Genomic DNA, 21,199 nt, shown 5'->3' on the forward strand with positions numbered 1-21,199 from the left:
TGATCCTGATGACGTGGGAGAGTCTGAATACAATTAATCACTAGTAATCAACTAGCTGCAATAGAAAAAGAACCTTTCGTGCATCAAGACACGTAATAAAATCTGCTTGTTCGTTTCTGTTCATTCATGGAAAAAAGAACCTCTTTGGGCGTTGTCATGGGGAACGCGCGAGTGTTGAAAAGTTCCCTTTTCGCCGAACTGCGCTTCGCCCGGCGCCCTGCTTCGCTCACGCCGTCGCGTCTCCGTGGTAGTTTCGGTATCGCGTGCTGCCGCGTGTATTAACGCGATAGCGTTAGAGCTCGTGTGTCGCAGAAATGCCGTCCGGCGTCGTGTCGGCACCGTTGGTTCGAGAAAGAAGCAAATAATAAAGAACGACATTTGTGGACCCATTGAGGATCGATACCGGCCGTTCGCGTGCCAGCATCTGTCATACCACAAAGCCACGATGTTACTTGCAGCTGATTCGGAAAAAAAACACTACATAAGTGCCATGTAGTGGAAGGAGTCTCCTTAACGCATTTGTTCGACAGGTGTCACGACGAAACCGAGCCCATTCGGCGATTTGTAGGCGCATTTGGCAGGCCTCAAACTACGTCGAAAAAGGCCGGATAGTGCAGCCATCGCCGCTAGAAACACACGCGAACATTCAAAAGCTCTAAAAATGGACAACTATATGTCCCATCTTGCGGAAAACATATCATGCCAACGCCGGCTTTCCAGAGGAGGCCAGCCCCGGTAAGTCTCAAGTTCCAGCGATTCGCCGCAGAGGGCGAAAAAATCGACCGCGGCGAGTTCCAGCTTCAAACACCGGGAGTGGATCTACTAACCTCTGCGTTAGGTAACATGGCGACGTTGTGGTGGCCGCCATTCGCGCTATTTACTTTTTATGTGGGTCCTCGTCGGGGGCCCAAACTTCAAATTAATTAATATTCTTGAAATAGGAAGTTTAGTTGTTTGCTTACTGTTACCTTCATAACAATTGCTGTTTATACGAAGTGGCCTTGCCTTGGCAGGTACCACGTCATCAATCTTTTGTAATAGCTTTTGCTCCAACAGGCTCGTAGTTGTCAGCAGCCTATCGGCATCATTATCTTCATTTCAAAATATACGGCGGCGCAACGACAGGTAACGGTTCGCGGTGCATTGGATGGGCCTTGCGCTGTTTCGTTTCGCTGTAAATGTTTCTCGAGCCACTGCCGGCCGACACACGCTTTTGTTCTGTTCGTTTTGACTCGTTAAATGCTTTCGCGAAGTGCATTCCTGACTTCAGGGACGAAGGGACCGTTGAAGCTTTCACCGTGACACTCGTTTCAAGCCCGAGAATATACGGACCGGTGAGTAAAAACCCATTGCTTCAGTATTTTTTTTTTAACCAATGGCTTTGTGTGGTTGTCACACGGAGGCAACGCACTGCAATATTCAATTTTTCAACGTCATACTCTGTCGTTGAGAAAACGTGCGTTCCTTGCGGCGTGGCTTCACGTGGGAGCGGGTTGCTGAGTTTATCGTTCGGTTAACATTAACCAGGCCACTGCAATAAATAAAGGGAGGCAATTGCATCACCAACGCCTCGCATGTATGTTCGTAACTAGCCCGTATATCAGCGCAAAAAAAAAATATGAGTTATAGTTTGCCGGATTGCATTTGAGAAGCCAGGTTTAGAGGTCTCATTTCTCCTGCTGTCAGTTTAGGTTATCTTTACTACACATTTAGTGTAACAAAAGCTTCACATAATTATGAGTGTACTTTCACTTTAGTGTGATAAAAAACCGTCAGTATAATCAGAAATATTTTTTTTCTGCTGTAGCCTTCTGGCCTGACAAGGAAACAGCTGTGTGCAATCTGCAAGGCACCTGTTACATGACACGCCTTGTAAAGAAGCTGGCCCGAGTGATACAACATGCATTATAAGGTACGTTTACATATATGTATAACAAACCGCTGTTTTTGTTCACTATGTTTATATGTTTACTTTTGCAAAATTTAATATTTCATTGATTATGCTTATCAATATCTGGTGATGTCATTACTTGTTTTCCACGATTGCCAGGCAACGACAGGGTGACTACCCCCGAATGGCCACTCTGCAAGTGCGGCGAAACATGTGAACGTCTGCTACAACCGGTCATCTGAACCTCACGCTTGCAATGCTGTATTTGTGAATGGTTTACCAGGCATCTCATGGAGGTGTGCCTACAATCGTCCACAAGTATTAGCTGTCTACTGTGTCATGCAGTCTACACCGCAATAGCGTTGAAATTGAGCACGAGCTCCGTGCATTAGTTACATTACCTGGCACTGCTGAGCTTAACGACGCAGGTTTTATACCCAGCCACGGTGGTCACATTTCATTGGGGGCGAATGCAAGGACACTCGTGTGCTTAGACCTGCGCCTGAAGTTCAGGAAAAGGCGGAAGCTTGAAGAGACGAAAAATTTGTGAACAAGAGGTGTCGCTGAAGCCAATGTTTCGACAAGCAGTCTTGTCTTCTTCAAGGCTACAACTGCGTTTGTTTAACTCCAGGCAGTTAGAATCAGTCTAGAGTTGCCCACTACTGTATGACTCATAATCATATCATGGTTTGCATGTGAATCATCAGAAATTATAAATTTAAGGGTAAATATATAGAAGTCTGTCTGGCTGGGCAAGATTACAAGAATAAAAAGACTATCCAGGCACATTTAATCATTAGTCTTCTTAATTTAAAAAAAAACTAAGAGACCAAACGGGTCTCGAAACGTAAGGTCAGTTTTTTTTAAATTATACATCGCATTACAAAATGAACATCACGGCAGTGAGGGGAATTATCAGTCTTTCCAACAGCTAATAATATCTGGGGTTTAACGTCCCAAAATCATGATACGCCGTACTGGAGGGCTCCGGAAATTTCGACCACCTGGGGTTCTTTGACGTGCACCTAAACCTAAGTACACGGGCCTCAAACATTTTCGCCTCCATCTAAAATACAGCTGCCGCGCAACGTAAATGCAACATTTAGTTGTGCCTTATGAGACAGTTTACAAACTATGCTCAAAACTGTTTTGCCTTAATTAACTGTGTTTAGATCATAGAAGTTTACAAAAAGATACAAAGCTTTATAAGGCTGTGCTCAATTACATTAGCCTTTGCACATATGTTCAATGGGCTCCTTCAAATTATTTACAGCTAGTAAACAAATTATAAGTGTGACGAGCACTTCTTCCAGCACAGCTTCACCAAGCCCGTTTACGTTGTCGTGATGAGTGGGATTGTGTTCAGTGAGTATGGTAGTGTTTTCTTTTTTACATAGAGAAACGTCCCAAATTTATTTGAACACACCTACTTCTGCTGTTTGATTAAATTAACATGTCACAGTTGTAGCACCTACCACTATGAAGTGAAAGTCTGTGAACTACTGTCACGAAAAAACCTAGGAAATCGAAGAGGTAATTTAAAACATACATGAACTTGGACTTATCCATAGCCACATTACAAGATTTTACGTATTGTCACGGGGTCGTGACGTCGACGAAAGCAGCAGTCGGTGTGTCCAAGATGAAACTTTTTATTCGGCCGAACTTGTGGCCAGGAAACGAAAAGTCAAACTACAGCAATACACACTGCACACTGATAGCGGCGAACAGGCGTCGGCCGTCGATAAACTGATCTGTGGCAAGGCGCGTCGGCATTTATACCTGCGGCATCGAACATTCGAGCATTATCACTGGTGGCTGCGTTCGTTCAACAATATACTGAGCTGTTTGCAATTGCACGCCCCAGCCTAATAGAAGATCCTAAAATAATCTGGAATGTTCCCAGACATTCTGGCACGGTTTACGCAACGCAGTAACTACACGTGCAATTGGCCAATAACATAAAACATAGAAAGAAAGGAGCGCATGTGGCAGTATTTCAAGCCGGAGCTTCTAAAAGTAGCAGGGAGAAACATACTTGAGCTCCCAAGCCCAAATATATTGAAAAAGTAAATAACACAATAACAAGTATGCAATATATATATGACCTTTATTTATCCAGCATTGGCACAGGTTCACATCATGACCTACCAGTTGATTTCGTGAGTGTTTGCTTGCAATAGAGTGCTCAACTTCTATCGTCATGTCTATGTGATACAGAGATTGTGCTTACGGCTGAGCAGTTGTTTAGTGTTCTGTACGAACACCAAGAAAGATGTACACTGCATGCCTAAAGCTTATTTTCTTAGAATTGTGCTTCTAGAATCTGTAAGCACTGGCCTTATACAGTAAAACCTCGGTGATACGAATCTCGAGGGGTTACCAAAAATATTCGTATCATCCGAAATTCGTATCACCAGAAAACACCGAAAATTAATAAGAAAGTTGGCATACGTTTTGATTTAGTGTTTCGCAGGGCCGTAGCGACATCATGAACAGCTCTGAATGATTGCCAGTAAAGTTTTTAGACGTCAACGCTCATACTTGTAATAGTAAATATACGGTGCATGCACGCGTGTGTAATTAATAAACTAGATGTGTTGTGCCCTCTGACCGCTAGTAGCCCCTGCCTAATCTTGCTACGCCTTTTTGCATGACACCAAAGTCCTGCAGCGAAAGCTACTTAAGAAGCGCTTTGCACGCGATAGATAGAGGCCAAGCTCTTTTGCCAAGACCGTCCGCTTCGTCTCTTGGGGTCTTCGTCCACGTTTCATGGGACTTCATGATGGACCCGCAGCCCAAGTTTCAGTCTTGTTTCATAGAAAGTCTGATTGCGGGGACATGGCTTGCACCGACGTGGCAGGCACGTGTTAACACAGTACAAAGACGCTGCTGCATCGAGTACAGGAGCACACGTCAACGCGTCGAAAAAAAAAAGCGCGATGTCACCGTCATCTTTAATCTAAACACGAAGGTACATAAAGGCCTCCAAGAGTCGCGCGAACTATCTCGGAGGCAACGACGCACCGTTGATGGTCGCGCAGCGCGAATGCCCGCGCCTGCGCGTGACTGCCGCGTCTTCCGCCACAGCGCGCGCAGCACCTGTTCGTACCTGTGCGCAAGCGTACGTTCGTATCAAGCGTAGCGGGGTGCAAACCGGTTCGCAACAACCGTACTCCAATACATTACAGGCTAATGGGCATTGGCCGGGACCAAAGAAAAATTCGTATCACCCCGAAATTCGTACGAGCCGTGATCGTATCACCGAGGTTTTACTGTATCTCTGTTTCTTTAGCATTCATCTACGCTGCATACTCAGCAGTCCGATTACTACTAGCGCCAAGAAATTCGAGCTGTAGAAACTGTCTAACTGAACTATATCGAGGAACAAAACGAGCCTGAAATATTTTCTTCCACCTATTACTTGAATACGTATACCTATGGTATGGCTTCACGGCCGAGAATTTAGCCGAGAAATTCGTGCCTGCCCTGTAGACACAACGCGATATTCCTTATTTGTAACGCATTCAAGGTGACATCGCAGAGCGAGAAATATGCAGAACTGTACGCATCCGCGATTGTTTGCGTAAAAGATTAATCAAAACTACATTGCTCTCACTGCGCCAACTATCTGTCGGCGTAGCGCACGTTTTCGTTTCCGACTCCACACCATGCACTCAAAGATCAACACAACCTGGCATGCGCCGCATAGCTAACGGAAGGATAAGACCCTTGCCCTAAAGCTATGCTGTTATCACTCGGACGCTGCTACACAACGAGAGCAACGTTCTTTCACTGATCTCGGTCTTCAGTTATATGCACATATTTGTCAGCTTTCAGACTGATTACACACGTGCGGGTTGAAAGCTTTCGACGTGTATGAGTGACTTGTTTTGCTTGGACCTGACTGTATACATCGCTTGTACCAGCTTGGGCACTCACAATAACGATGCAAACCTTACTTGATTGACGTTGTTTTTTCCAGTCGAGGCCAGTTTGGTCACCTGGCGATAAATATTACACACGCGAGCAGCGATATAGCAACGACAAAGAATAAAATACCACAGGGAGCAAAAAGCGCAGTAGCGCGACCAGGGCGAACCAACCGCAAAAACGCGTTTGTCTAATGATGATGATAGTACTTGCAGCGCCATCTCGCCTCGCTCTATTGCAGTTCAGTACGCCGCCGCTACCCTTATTTTCGTACTACAGTCAAGGTACAGTTCCGTTCTCTAAAGTGGTAGATGTTCTTCTCTGAGGAGGCGTTGATCAAGCAACAGCAAACGCTAGATAATGGGCTGCCATCTGTGAGGCATTGTGAGACTCTTCATGGCCTCCGAGATGGCGAGCGCGCGGCGTGCATCTTGGAGGCCATGCCACTCTTGCTTTATATCAAAAACTTGTACCATTCGCGCGCGCGCGTGTGTGTGTGTCTGTGTGCGTGTGTGTGTAACAATACACATTAATAAGTATGCACTTATTGGTTGAAGTGCGCACTAGGGGCCGAATTTCGCTATGCGTTCAACTCTTAAAGGACCCCTGACAGCAAAATTTTTGTTGGTGACTTTTTTACTCTAATTTGTAGCTTTGGGTCTGGTAATCCCTAAGTTAGATCGTAAATGCTCTAGCGTATCGTATAACTAATTCTAGCGTAGTTAATTGTGACCATTTTAGCGTCACTTCAAAACGCCCGCCTAAAAACCACAAGAAACTAGCGACCCATGCGGGGAGCGTCAAAGACCACGTGCACTCAAGCTGTGGTGACGTAGAAAGCGCGGTTTTCAAATCGGGGCCCCGCGCGCGGTAGAGATTGAAAGTATGTGGGTGCCTCGGTATGGGTTAAACCTGTTAAGCGCGTGACCCCTCACGAAAACTACCTCGAGAGCAGCCCGACAACAAAGCGAGAGGGGTGCGGAACAATAGGCCTCGCCGGGTGCCAGTCGTCGTATTGTGCATGTGCGCCCCGCAAACGCACGCCGCACGCTTCGACACAGCAAAGAGAGTGAAAGCATGGCTGGCAGTCGGCTCCAAACACACTCAGAGATCGTCGACGTCATTGTTACTAGCGTATCGTCACTCAGGGTGATTTTTGTGCAATGTATCCACACCGAACACGTAGCACTAGTGTCGATGTTGCAGGGCAGCCGATTTTTTGTTTTTTCCCTACGCTGTTTGACATCGAATTAAAATAACTTCCCCGCGACGGATTGCCGTTCAAATTTGGCCAAGAAGACCTATGCATACCAAGCGATCGAATGATGGGCACATCTCGATCTTGAAATTTGATGTCAGTGCTCCTTTAAAGGCCAACTCCGTCGATTTTTCGAGGTCGATGGATCTCAATGAAATTCGCTGGGTACGTTCCTTTGCGCGTTTCCGTCATTTATGTCAAATTATAGGCTTGAGACATGCGCAGATTGTTTGCAAATGAATTTTAAATATTGTCTGCAAACGCCCTCCTGGCTTCCCACAATTATTGGCAACATTGCGTCTGTGACGTCAGTATTGGTAAGGCGCAGAAGTGACGCAGCGAGGACACCGCTAACTTCGGCGCTTCGACCGGTACAGCGAGCGTCTGCTGTGCACAAGGCGACAGACAGCGTTGGTTTGGCCGGCGCTTCGCTGGTCGTCCCGGCTGTCACAGTTTTCATACTCCGCGCCGGCGTGACCGCACGACTTCCGGCTTGCTCACTCCGGTTGCGCGACTTCCGGTTCGTAACTACGTCTACGTCATACGTAGACAGTACACTCGGTTGGGTTTCGGTTTCGGTGTTGCGCTTTTTTAAATGCGAAGCATTTCGTAGCGAACCTCTTGCACTTTGAGCGTTTCTATCTACGTATCTATCTATCTATCTAGCCGCCTACGTCTGGGTGCTCTCATGATCGCCTCCTTAACTAGGTCTAGACCAAAATTTGCATGGGAGGGTAAGAGGATTTGTCGAATATCATTGCCGGGTCATGACATGAATAACGTTAAAACCCTGTCGCGTACGTCGTCAAACCCTTTCCACTAGACACGTGTGGCACATACCCGTTTACCACGGGCCACGGTGTACGGCTATGCGCCACAGGTGATTGACAATTTATATCGACCCAGGAACGGCGAGAACAGACATTGGTAACTTAAATGCTAGAGCGTTAAGGAAAACCAACATCGGCAGCGTTGGCTCAACAAATTGAAAGAATGAAAGTTAGGATCCCAGCAGGAATCGAACCCAAGTATTCTGGGTGGCAGTCAGGTATTCTACCACTGAGCCACGCCAGGTCTATAAACTGGTTTGGATAAACTATGTTTACAAGAAAGCAATAAACACTACATGATACTCCTACGATGTGTACTCATACGATACAGGCCTCATATCAGATTAACGTCTGTAGTTCCTGTGTTAGCTCCGCTCTTATTGTACTCTAATAAACATTACCTTTGTATTCGTATGATTCAGCAAGCTATATTGAAGCATTGCTCGACCCCGGAGGAATACATCAACGAACGTTACATATGATATCCACATCACCGCACCGTAAAGTGCACTTCGTCCGCCAGAACGACGCAGTGTCCTCTTCATTTCTTACGAGGATGGGCGATGGCCTTATGCTGACCGAGGTTGATGCTAGATTGATTGACAGCCGCTTTGTAGAATAGGCTACGCAGGCCACATACGCCCAGGAAGTCTAGGAATAGGACAAACACCATCCGCTGATGTTGGTCTAAGTAGCGCTATCCAGGCCTACCAGCCTCGACGGACTATACCTCACCAACGCGAAGGGTGGCTTTAGGTTCCGACGTGTCGCCGGCTCTGTCGACAGACAATTTTTCGACGAAAGTACCGAGGCATCCACGAATTCTAACAGCTCTACTACACCACATACTTCTCTAGACATGAGAACCCTCGTCACCACGATCACGACCGGATCCTATAACAAGTCATGACCAGCTGCTGGTGCTAACTGATCACGGTGATGTGGCCCTTGTTGAAGAACTGTCAAGAACTTCTTGCACACAGTGCACACGGGTTCGTGAAACGTGCGTGCGTTCTCGAGACACGTATAAGAACTACATATCAGCTTAGCGCTTCTGGTGTTGGTAATACCCACCTTGCCATTGACAGCGTTACCCAACCGTGAACAACTGGTTATATAACACATATGCGGCTCTTCAACATATATATATGTGCTTATAAAATTTATACAAATCTTTAGTGTCATTTTGTAACGTGTCGCTCAGTAAAAAAAGTTACGCCACAGTCACATACACGCCGCATGCTTCGCATAACATCGACTCCCACGGTACGTGGGATCTGCCGAATTTTGCTTATTTAAAATTATTCTCCAATTTGCCGAGTATTTCTGCTATCGGGTCCGTAACAGTAGCGTCTCAGGAACATAAAGCACCATTACTTTGGACATGGCCAAAAATCGCCGGAGTTGGCCTTTAAAGGCGAAGCTTGAGGGTCCCCCCATTTCTTTTTTTGCACGCTCGTGAAAGTCTCTCTGACAAAAAGTTCGACAAAATACCGCATGCATGTGATGATACCGGATGCCCGAATGGTGCACGCCGCCAGTGCACACCGCCGCGCAGTAAGGCGGGCAACGTTGGGCACGGCAACAGTGACGTGCGAAATACCGCTTTCAGGCGTGTGGTTTGAAGTGCGCTAACGCGATGCGGACCACTAAAACGTTATTTTATTTCAAAATAAGCACTTCCTTGACATAAAAGTAGCACTACGTGGTTTCTGGACCGCTATTTCAACAATCAACGTCGACTTAATATTTGCCTTTAGTGTGCCTTTAACATGTAAACAGTCAGTTACTTCTGTAAGGGCACATTTTACTTTCGTGTTATTCCGACTCCTATAACGGAGGGATCGACCATCTTTCTTTTAGTGTTCGTTGATTCCCTTTATAATAACTTTGAACTCTAGTTTTCTGCCAAGCATACGACTTGTTTACGTGGGCATCAGACGTCACGAGAAACTTCGTATCCTTCGTGTTAGGGAGATTTTTCGGCCGTTGAGTTGTGTAATGCTTTCGCCTTGTTAATAGCCCTCTCTACTTTCTGTGTTTAGAAAAAGTTTATTTCATCGTAGGACGTTACGAACATTTAGAGACAGTGTCCGTACAACAAGAACATTAACATACACAAATGACGAAACACAATACACATAAAACGTTTTAACAGAAATGTCGAAGTTCACAGGGTGTCCCTAATGCATGCTACTAAGAACTAGCATGCGCACACTTATCACAACATATACAATGTACATGACGATGTATATACACAGTACACATGACTTGCTGAACATGCCAGCAAATATGTACAGCATTATGTACAGCATATTTTATGGTACATGTAATTTACATAATTTACAGTTTGAGCATGAAATGTGTATATACAAGAACTTGCATGGCTACGGGGATATGCATACACAGAAATAATAAATACAAACAGATTTTATGCAATATTATTCACTGTGTGATAACCTGCCTACAAGAGCCAGGTCAGATGAAAAGCGAGCCGCACACGTCCATTAACTACCGACAGGAAGCGGTACGACCACTGCCGTAGAAATTCCTCTTCCCCAAGGAAGAACAATTCCTCCGACAAAAAGGACAGCAGTTCCGAGTACAACCGTTCCAAAATTGGAAACAGAGCACGACGACGGTGACCGGCTGCAACAGCTTCGCACCGGTTACGCCACAAACAAAAAGCGCCCGCAGCAATTAGAAGGCGTGCAAAGCGACTACGCGATCAACGACCAGATGTGACAAAACGATTAACTCCTAGGCCACGGAAACCAGTGTTAATGGCGCTCCAAAATACCCGTGCAATTACACATTGCTGCAGCACATGCTCGTTAGACTCTTGTAGCGGACAGTTCGGACAAGTGGAAGATAGCACCATGCCCCACCTCTCCAGTCTGTCTCGTGTTGGGAGCACTCTCCATCCCAGCCGCCACATGAAGTCGCGGAGATGGCCAGGCAGAAAGGATGCCGTTATCGCGCTCCACGAGACACGGCTGGAACGCGCTAGACGAGCTGGAGGAACCAGAGGGAGCAGCAGCGCCGCCGTTGTGTCTACAACACGGTTTTCTAGAATGTTTACATGGGCAAACCTGCTGAGCGTGGCGATAAAATGCCACTGCCGTGGAGTAAAATGCAGGCATGTTAAGTGCTTGCGGCGCAGAGTTAAGCCGTGCTCCCGGTAACAAATAACGTATCTTAGTTTCTAAGAAATAGCAGGCAAGATTACGCGCGGGACACTGATCACCGTGTAACAAACGAAACAAGAATCGCAGAGCAAGCAGCCGGCAGCGAACAGACACAGACGGGAACGCGAATCCACCCCTGTTATGTGGTTGCCCAAGCGCAGCTCGGCAAACCAGCTCAGGTCCACCTGACCAGAAAAACGAGCCAAGAAGGGATTGCAACGGCTGAGGTATTCTCAATGGAGGCTGTACGACATGAGAAATGTACCATGCACGGCCGCAAAATACAGTCTGTGCTAAGTACCTTCTTTCCAACAGTGGTAAATCGTATTCTTGCGCTTCCCGGACTTGTCGTTTTACATTCTCGAGAACTGAAACCCACACGGAGGCCGATATGCCGTAGTAGCCATAATCAAGCCCCAGAATGCGAATAGAGTCGCTTTTTTGAAGACCGAAAAAGGGACTCAGGCAGATATCTGGAGAACCAATGAACAAATATCGACATTTAGAAAAATTTAATGCAGCACCTGAAATAGACCCATACTCAGCAAAAAGCCGTAGGCAACGGGATAAGCTGTCCTCGTTCTTTAGATACAACGTGATGTCATCAGCGAAAGCTGTCACCTTCACGGTATCACTACCAGGTAGTGGAAGGCCTCGAATATGTGGATCATTAAGTAGGGAGCGCAGGAATGGTTCGAGGCTGAGTACAAAAAGTACTGGGGATAGAGGACAACCTTGACGAACTCTGCGGGTAACAGGAGATGGGGCACTTTCATAACCATCAAGAAACAGCATGCCGTGTATATTGCTGTATGCGTTTCTGAGAAGCTCAACGAAGTCTCGCGGGAAGCCAAACGCTACCATTACGCTAAATATGTAGCTGTGCTCAAGGCGATCGAATGCCTTTTCTTGATCAAGTGAAACCAAGAGTCCACGTGCTGATCTCGCCAACGTGTACGCAATTATATCACGCGTAACAAAGGAGAGACTATGAATTTCTCTTCCAAGAATCGGGCACGCCTGATGATGTCCTATTAAGGAAGGCGTCAGGCTTCTCAAACGGCAAGTGACAACTGCTGCAAAAGTTTTGTAATCAACGTTGAGAAGCGTAATTGGTCTCCATTCCTCTGGGCGAACAGACGATGGGTCATGTTTAGGTATTAACACAATTCGACCATCGTGAAAGCTGTCAGGGACATCAAAGTTCTCGAAGCAACGGCAAATAACAGAAGTGAAAGTGGCACCAATGTCATCCCAAAAGGTTAAATAAAACTCAACGGGCAACCCGTCCGGCACAGTAGCCGAACCGTGCTTCATGGAAGACAATGCCTCTTTCACCTCATCAGCTGACGGACTTGCACAAAGTTGTGCAGCTACCTCTGGTGGAACCTGAGGCAGCCCACTAAACATTGTGAATGTCTCAGCGGTACCATGATGCGTTGACATTGTCGTACGAGCCATGTTTTCAAAGTGAGCTATGAAAACTGATCGATCACGCGCGGGTGGCAACGCAGCGGGAAGGGCTCTGGCGGCCTGAGTTCCCAACGGACTCGACTGTCTGAGAAGCGAGCTTCTCGCAAAACGCAGAACCTCGGGGTGAGCACATGGATTACGTCTGCAACGCCAAGCAGCCGCCGACAACGACGATGCGGCAATAAGGCGTTGGAAACGTCCCCGTAACTCTCGCTGCCATGAGCGCATCAATGGAGTTAGTCGATCCGCCCGAAGAGCAATGCGTAGCTTTGTGGCAGTGTCCGCTAGTTCTTCCGACATACGGCGTCTGAGAGCACGCCCTTCGACTGAGCAATGTAGACGCCACTGTACCTTGAGCGCGTCCCACGACTCGGGACCGGAACCGAACAGGGAGGCGCGCAAGACTCTAGACAAACTGGAGCGCGAACGCGTGTCATGCAGAACGCGGATGTCAAGACGCCATGGTCTCACTGAGGAAGAAAAGGGAAAGCAAGCCTCGAGCACCACTGGTCGATGGTCAGAAATATAAACAGGGGAAGATGGTAATTGTATCACATCAGATCGCGACACACAAGAAGCTAGCGCACGTGGGACGTAGAAGCGATCCAATCTACTAGACGATGAACCACGCCGCCAAGTCCAGGCATATTGCGGTCCATGTACTAGTCTGTACGCATCTATCAAACAGAAGTGCTGGACCAGGCGACGCAGCTCGCGTGCGTTCCACTCAGGTCGACCCCATCCCGGACCCTGCACGTCAGCTCGCGTGTCTAATACACAGTTAAAATCCCCGGCGAGTATGACATGCCGACCGTCAAGAAAATACACGCCCAGGTCACGAAGAAAATCGTTAGACATAACTGCTTGAGCTGGCCCATAGATACACAAAATGCATAGCCTGAAAGACGATAGGACGCAGTCAAAAGCCAGAGCACGACCTATCCCGTCATAGAAAACGTGATAACCTCGCAAGAGAGTTCGCTTACTACGTAAGAGCTGGAGAACCGCTGCTTTATGGAGCCAATGGTGTAGCACAATGGCTCTTACTTGCAATTCGTTAGAGCCACCGTTGTGGCTACGTCAATCCAGTGCCTGTTTTTAGAAGTATTGAAGTTAGAAGTGCTCCAAGGAAGCGAACCGAACAGGCACTCCTTGCGATTTCTGTCACTACGCATGTCTTTTATTTGAAAGAAAACAAGGGGCAAAAATTTACGCCTGGGACGCCTCTCTTCCCTAAACCCCCATGAGAAATCCATCCTCGTCGTGATGTATAGGTTTCCAGCACTGGAGTTGGATGGATGGATGGATGCTATGAGCGTCCCCTTTAAAACGGGGCGGTGACATGTCTGCCACCAGGCTCGAAAAAAAAAGAAAAAAAAAAAGCTTCCTTGTTTTATGTTGGCCTAATACCTTATCTACATTGATTAAATTATGTTATTATACCAAAAAAATATAAATTCACGGTCCATCTCTCTGCCTCTTAAGGCAGAATGACCTTATTTTTCCCCCATTATTTATTATTGTTCATTTTCTCTACTTTTCTGCCACCAATACTCTAACCGTCTCTTACTTATTTCTATCGCGGACGTGTTCAGCTTTCCATTGTTGTCCCTAAAGCCCAAGGTCACGAAGAAAATCGTTAGACATAACTGCTTGAGCTGGCCCATAGATACACAAAATGCGTAGCCTGAAAGACGCGCTGGTCTCCCATTGAAGATGCGGGCGCTCACCTTATATCTAGACTGTTTGATGTAACTTTAACCAAGGATTTTAAAATAATGTAGGCGATAGTATTCCTTGACTTAGACATTTGGTAGTGGCACTCGGCCTTCGTGAGCTCTGGAGCGTTTTTGGAGTCAACTGCGTGTTTGGTCGCTCCTGCGAAAGCGTTTCTCAGAGGCCACGTGCCGCAGCGATCCCAGCTGCCTTACAAAACAAGCGTCTGCTCTTACAATGAACTAATTCAGTTCATTTCCTTTAATTATCCTGACAATTATCTAACCGTTAACAGCACTAAACTTATGCTCCGATATCCCATCTATCAATAAAACTGGATACTTGAAGGACCAGTTAAAAAAAAAAATATTGAATATTCGGAAAACCGGAAGCACGCGCTCGACCGGAAGTGCTTGGAGGCGCAACAAGAGTGCCACTCGTTGCTCATGCCGCTACAAAAAGCTTCCGCTGCATAATCTGGCATTATGCAAAGAGTTGAAAAAGAATCAATCGGGGTGCACGCTCGTTTGAACATCGCTAGTCTATGCGTATTCATATATTCATTGGGTTTCTAATATAACTTTTCCCGGGGATGCACGCTTCGAAATTTTTGGCCGCTTCCTAGAAATACTGCATATGGCTCCCTTTGGAGCCAGAGTTGCGCAGAGGTGCGCCATATTGCAATCCAAATTCATGTGGTGAAGCCATTCCTCGTTGATGCAGGGGGTTACATTCAAGGCTGCCCTCTCGACAGGTGTATTTATTGCTACTTTTGGGACGCTCAAATACTCGCAATGTTCCGCAAAAAAGTTACATTACAGGTTTTTAGGTTTGCAGCTATTCCGGCATAAGCAAACGGGTTTACGGTTTACCAGCTTACCTGTCGTTGGTATCGACATCTTGTGACGCCTAATTCGTGCTACCGCAATTATGGACATGTTCGTTTCTTTTCTTCTGGTGTCCTCGAAGGGAAAAAACTTTAAAAAGGAAACTCATTCGATATTATACCGCTGCCACAAATTTACGCCAGCAGGAAATAGTATGCGCTGCGTTTCTGCAATGACACGCCTACGCTTGCGTGAATCATCTCGCCCCCGCCAGATGACGCTACCTTTCGAGCCTGTCACTTTTACGGCTACGGCATTTGGTACAAGGCTAACGCAAAGACGTTTGCCGACAGTTTTAAGCTCTCCATTAACGCACGTTAAATTATACGCAAAGAATTCTTTTTTTCGCATTCTAATACCTGACTTTTAGAGTGACAACCAGGTTCAGCGACGCTTTGAATGCGTCTGAGGAAAGGCTTCGGCAATGACGAAATCGCCAGCGGTGAAGGCAACTCAGCTGCCGCAGAAATCGTAACGATTAAAACGCGAGCGACCGTGCATGCGTCGATGACTCGTGGCAGGTTGCTGTCGTTCAAGTGTCTCTTGCCGGGGGAAAGCGACAAATGGCGGCGACGCCATAAGTGGCAGCACAATTGTGCTATGCTAATAATTGTGTCGCTCTTACGATGTTAACACTGCAATACGCAGCAGTGACTGCCGAAAGTTTTGTCGCGACCGCTTCGCCCGCCCATTGCCCAAACGATGCCATTGCGGGGATCGAGCACACGTATAAAGGGGTATTCAAACGAGGAAGAATCTGCGGGGGACCCAGGGAATTGAGCATCTCGTCACAGCGACGTCACGGATTAGTGAGTAGGCGCCCCCCCCCCTCCCCCGTCTCGTCGGAGGAGGCGGGGACCTTTTCCCCGAGAGGACAATCCCGTGGTGGGGGAGAAAGCGGTTTTCGGGCAAGTGTTTGGCGCTGTTGCTCCTGCTGCCGCAACCGTTTTGCGGTCGGTTTGCGGGTTTGTTGGCCGCCGCCATGGCAGCCGTTGTGGCCACGCCCGTCGCCTCGGGGGGGGGGGGGGGGGGGGAGGGAGCTATAGGGGCCCGCCCTCGCCTCCTCTTCGAAATTCTGGTGAAGGGGGCATTTTACAGCAAATAAATAATGAAAATAGGTGTTTTTGTCAAATTGTCGAAGTATTGAGCAAGTGCCCCTCCCCCCCCCCCCCCCCGGAATGAAATTCCTGACTACAGGATTGGTGGTAGCCAAACTTAGCGAAGATGCCGCTTTTTTTTCGATCGTCTGCGAACCTACGTCCGAGGCCTGCTGAAATTGAATGATGTGTCAGAGGTGATTTTCAAGCAGATGGCACAGCGCTACCTGGGATATGGCCCGTATACCGGTCACTGGCATTAACTTTTTTTCGTGTGGGGTGACCCTTATGAGCATTTCGACATCGCCAGTTTTCTTGAGTCCGTTTAACCCGACCTCCCCGGTTTTCTTGAACTAATGACTTAACGTATAAAAAAGGCGTGACCTATGTTTGTAGTACTATATTAATGATGAAAAGCAGTGAACAATACGTTCGAACGAACTTTCTAGATGTTTGGTGGAGCATCGCTTGCTCTCGCACACTACATAGTTCTCACGTAGGGGCTCCGGCTCATTACAATACGTAATATTAGCGATCTCTGTCAAGTATTAGGAGACGACACCTCTATCGTTCTCGCGAAAAAAAAAAAAAAGAGAACTGCGAGAACTGCACTTCGTCGTTAACAGAAAGCCGACCAACATCGAAAGACGCTTCATTCCAATTAACATTACTCGACAACATGACCAAAGTCCCACAGATGAGAACCAAAGTTGACTGATTCGAAATGCTGCGCACAATTTTTTCAGCACAGGAAAGAAAAAGCCGCCTTCAATGACCTCGCGAAGAATGACACTTTTTTTCAGTCTGGGCTTGCGGAAGCAAAAGCACGTGGAATACCCAGCGTGCTTATTTTTTTACGCGCATTCTGCGAAAAGCAGCAGCGCACGTCTCAATAGCCTTGTATAAGCCACCAGAGAAGTGTGGTCTCCCACTCCGTTCGCAAATCGGAAAAAGCCGACCTGCCACAGCGCTGATAAGACAAGGACCACAGAAAGAGGACAGGACGTCCTGTCCTCTTCGATCATAGAGGAAAGAAAAAAAAATAGGAGGAAGCGCGCGTAGCGTTCACAAGCCAACTTCCTCTGAAGCCGCTTGCTCCTCGCGTTCGTGTCTGATTTCCCATGATGCTCCGGTTTCATTTCCTTTCAAGGTGGGCTCATGAAGAAAAACAAAAATCGACGGTCGCGCGCGCCTAGCGCCCACAAGCCAACCTCCTCGGATGCCACTCCCCACGTCGTTCTCAGTCAGAACACCAGATGGCCTAAATTTCCGGAGCCCTCCACCACGGCGTACCTCATAACCACATCGTGGTTGTTGCATGTAACAACCCAGTTCTAACAACAACAACAACAACAACACAACAACTGCACTGTTTTGACATAGTATGGCACAGTGTACAAAGTCTTCCCTTCTCCGTCTTTCCGCATAGTTGTATATGTGCAATCTAATTTTTTATTCCCCTTCAATATTTCTCATGTTGTCTTATTTTACTCCTCCCCTTTAGTGTTCATTTCTCTTTGTCTACGTGTTTTTGCTCTTTTTATTTCTGAAGACTGTCTGTATTGTATTGTTTATTTTTATTGATTTTATTTTTGCGTGCGCCTGCACAAAGACCTCACGGTTGTTCCTGGGCACGTTAAATAAATGATTCATTTTCGTGCAATTTGTGCGATTCCGCCCAGCATGGTGACAGGCCTAACGACGAGACGGAGGTATGCGCGACGGCGGCGTGTTCCCTGCCGCCACGTGGTTCCCCAACCGGTCCACCTCTCGCCCCTTCGGGTGACCTGGGCGAGGAGGTAGTCCACGGTATCATATCCTGCCCTGTACTTCTCAATTGTGTAAATTTTCGAATTCCGCGTAGGTTAACCAGAGAGAACAGACCGTTTCATGTACCCGCCTGCTTCTTCCAACACTCTACCGTTCACAGAATACAAAGTCTCTATAATGTTAATTTTCTTGATCTTGACGTTTTTCATAGCCCACAATCATTGTTTTTATCCGAGCTTTGCACTGTTTTGACATAGTGTGGCACAATGTACAAAGTCATCCCTTCTCAGTCTTTCCACATAGTTGTATATATGCAATCTAATTTTTTATGCCCCGTCAATATTTCTCGTGTTGTCTTATTTTACTCCTCCCCTATTGTGTTCATTTCTCTTTGTCTACGTGTTTTTGCTCTTTTATTTCTGAAAACTGTCTGTATTGTATTGTTTATTTTTATTGTTTTTTTTTTGCGTGCGCCAGCACAAAGACCTTACGGTTGTTCCTGGGCACGTTAAATAAATCATTGATTATTATCATTGATTATTATTATTATTATTATTATTATTATTATTATTATTATTATTATTATTATTATTATTATTATTATTGTTGTTGTTGTCCCGCAGCATGGCGCCCAGCCGGGATGCGTGTGTGCTCTGCTGGTGCCCTTTTTTCGGTAAGCAGCAGTTTTTCCGCTGCGAAATCTGCGAAAAACGTGTGCACGCGAAGTGTGTGACTTGGCCGGATGACCAACTGCAGCTCTTGAAGTCCGGATCGCGTACATTTTCGTGCAATTTGTGCGATTCCGCCCAGCATGGTGACAGGCCTAACGACGAGACGGAGGTATGCGCGACGGCGGCGTGTTCCCTGCCGCCACGTGGTTCCCCAACCGGTCCACCTCTCGCCCCTTCGGGTGACCTGGGCGAGGAGGTAGCCGGCCTTCGCCGCCTGCTCCTCGACGCGCTGGAAGGCATTTCGTTCCTGAGTGACGAGGTCTCACAGCTGCGGGAGGACAATGAACGCCTGCGAAAGGAACATTCCCGAGTGGCTGAGCAGCAGGTCCGTATCGTCGCCTCCCTTCGTGGTGAGGTTCGTTTTCTGCGCGATGAGCTGACACGCTGCGTCACCCCCAAGCTAGGGGAACGTCCTGCAAAGTCTCCAACGGCTGCAAAGTCTCCAACGGCTGCAAATTCTCCAACGTCTCCAACGTCTCCAACGGCAAAGTCTTCCGTGAACTCCGACACCCCTGCGACCTCTGATACGACTCACAACACCGAAACGCTCCCACCTTTTACCCCACCACCAGGTTTTCAGCGTGATTTGAAGCTCCGCGTTGTGGATCGTACGGAAACCTCTTCGGCCAATGTCACAGTGAGTGCAAGAAAGGAAACGAAAAGAAAACACATGTATCTACTGGAGCCATGGACTCGTCCACTTTGTTAGTGGCTCAAATCCCCCAACGACCCCAGCGGCAGTGGGCTATATTTGTGTCCAAGTTGAGCCCTGACACTACATCTGCTGACCTCAAGAAACACATTGAGTCTGTTGACCTTTCTGCCATTTCCTGCCGGCGGCTCAAAACAAAATATCCTTCTTACTCCTCGTTCTGCGTTACAGTTGACGAAGATACATCGAAACGTCTGAATGACCCATCAATGTGGCCGTGCGGTTGCATTTTCAAACCATTCCGTGGGATTCTCCACGACGACATGCTCCATCCCTCAGAGTGCGCACCCGTAAGCAACGGTGCCGTGTAATTTGGATATATTTTATCAGAACGCTCGTGGTCTTCGCACTAAGACGCGCGAATTCTTTGCTAATGTTGTTTCGTCTTCTTTTGACCTTATTGTGATTTCTGAAACGTGGCTGTGCAGTGAAATTCCTTCCTGTGACGTATCTTCCGTCGAACTACACCACCTTCCGCAGTGATCGGGACTTCTGTGCAACTAAACAAAAAGGTGGTGGTGTATTGATGGCTATAGACAGTTCTCTAAGATCTGTTGGACGCAAGGACATAGAAACAATTTCTGAATCAATTTGGATCGAAATTAGTCTTGAGCACTGTGAAAAATTGTTGATTGGATGTTTCTATGTATCGCCTAGCGTTTCACCAATTGCTTTTAATCAGATCGTCTCTTCTATTGAAAATGTGGTAATTTCACATAAGAAGCACAAAATTCTTGTATTTGGCGATTTTAACACACCTGGAATTGACTGGACCACACTTAATTTTTCTCATTATCATCATTTCTTAAAGAACAAATGCAGCGTATTGTTAGATTTTCTCGCTTTTAATTCCCTACAGCAGCACAATAGTATTGCCAATTCCTGTGGTAACGTCTTAGATCTGTGTATTTCTAATAATCAACCTATCGAAGTATCACTCTCTCACATCTCTCTTGTTCGTCCTGACAAATTTCACCCACCACTCAAACTAACACTCTGTATTTCACCAGAAAAACCAAGCTTTCCCAGAAAAATCGACAAAACGCCCAGATTTGCCTTCAAGCGAGGTGACTACGTTGGCTTGTACCATGACTTGTCCACCACAGATTGGTCACTGGTAACTGACAAACCCAATGTTGATGATCAAGTCGATCAGTTTACGGAGCTTATCTTGACCAGCATGCGCAAGTTCATTCCCCAGTATACACCACATCATTGTAAATATCCCTCCTGGTTCTCATCAGAACTTATTAGTGCACTGAAACATAAAGATCGTGCACACAGGAAGTATAAACGTTCTGCATCAACTTATTTGAAGGAAGAATTCTGTCGTTTTCGTACTCTGTAAACGCCTTTATATCTCCTCCATCTATCTCCTCCATAGCTATCTTCTTGATAGATTATGTTACGTTGCCGTTAATGGCCAAACGTCCTCTTTGTATAAAGCTACTAGTGGGGTTCCTCAAGGGTCGGTACTGGGCCCACTCCTCTGTTTAATTTATGTTAATGATGTTTCTTCTGTCATTCGGAATTCTCCTTTCCTTTTGTATGCCGATGACATAAAGATATTTAAGGAAATTCATTCAGTTATCGATTGTCGCTTGCTGCAATCTGATTTGTGTTCTTTTTCTGAATGGTGCAGGAGCAATAACCTCTCCCTAAATATTTCAAAAACCAAGGTAATGAGTTTCACTCGAAAAACATCTAGTGTGC

Source organism: Rhipicephalus sanguineus, chromosome 3, assembly GCF_013339695.2.
Source record: "Rhipicephalus sanguineus isolate Rsan-2018 chromosome 3, BIME_Rsan_1.4, whole genome shotgun sequence".
NCBI classification, from domain to species: Eukaryota; Metazoa; Arthropoda; class Arachnida; order Ixodida; family Ixodidae; genus Rhipicephalus; species Rhipicephalus sanguineus.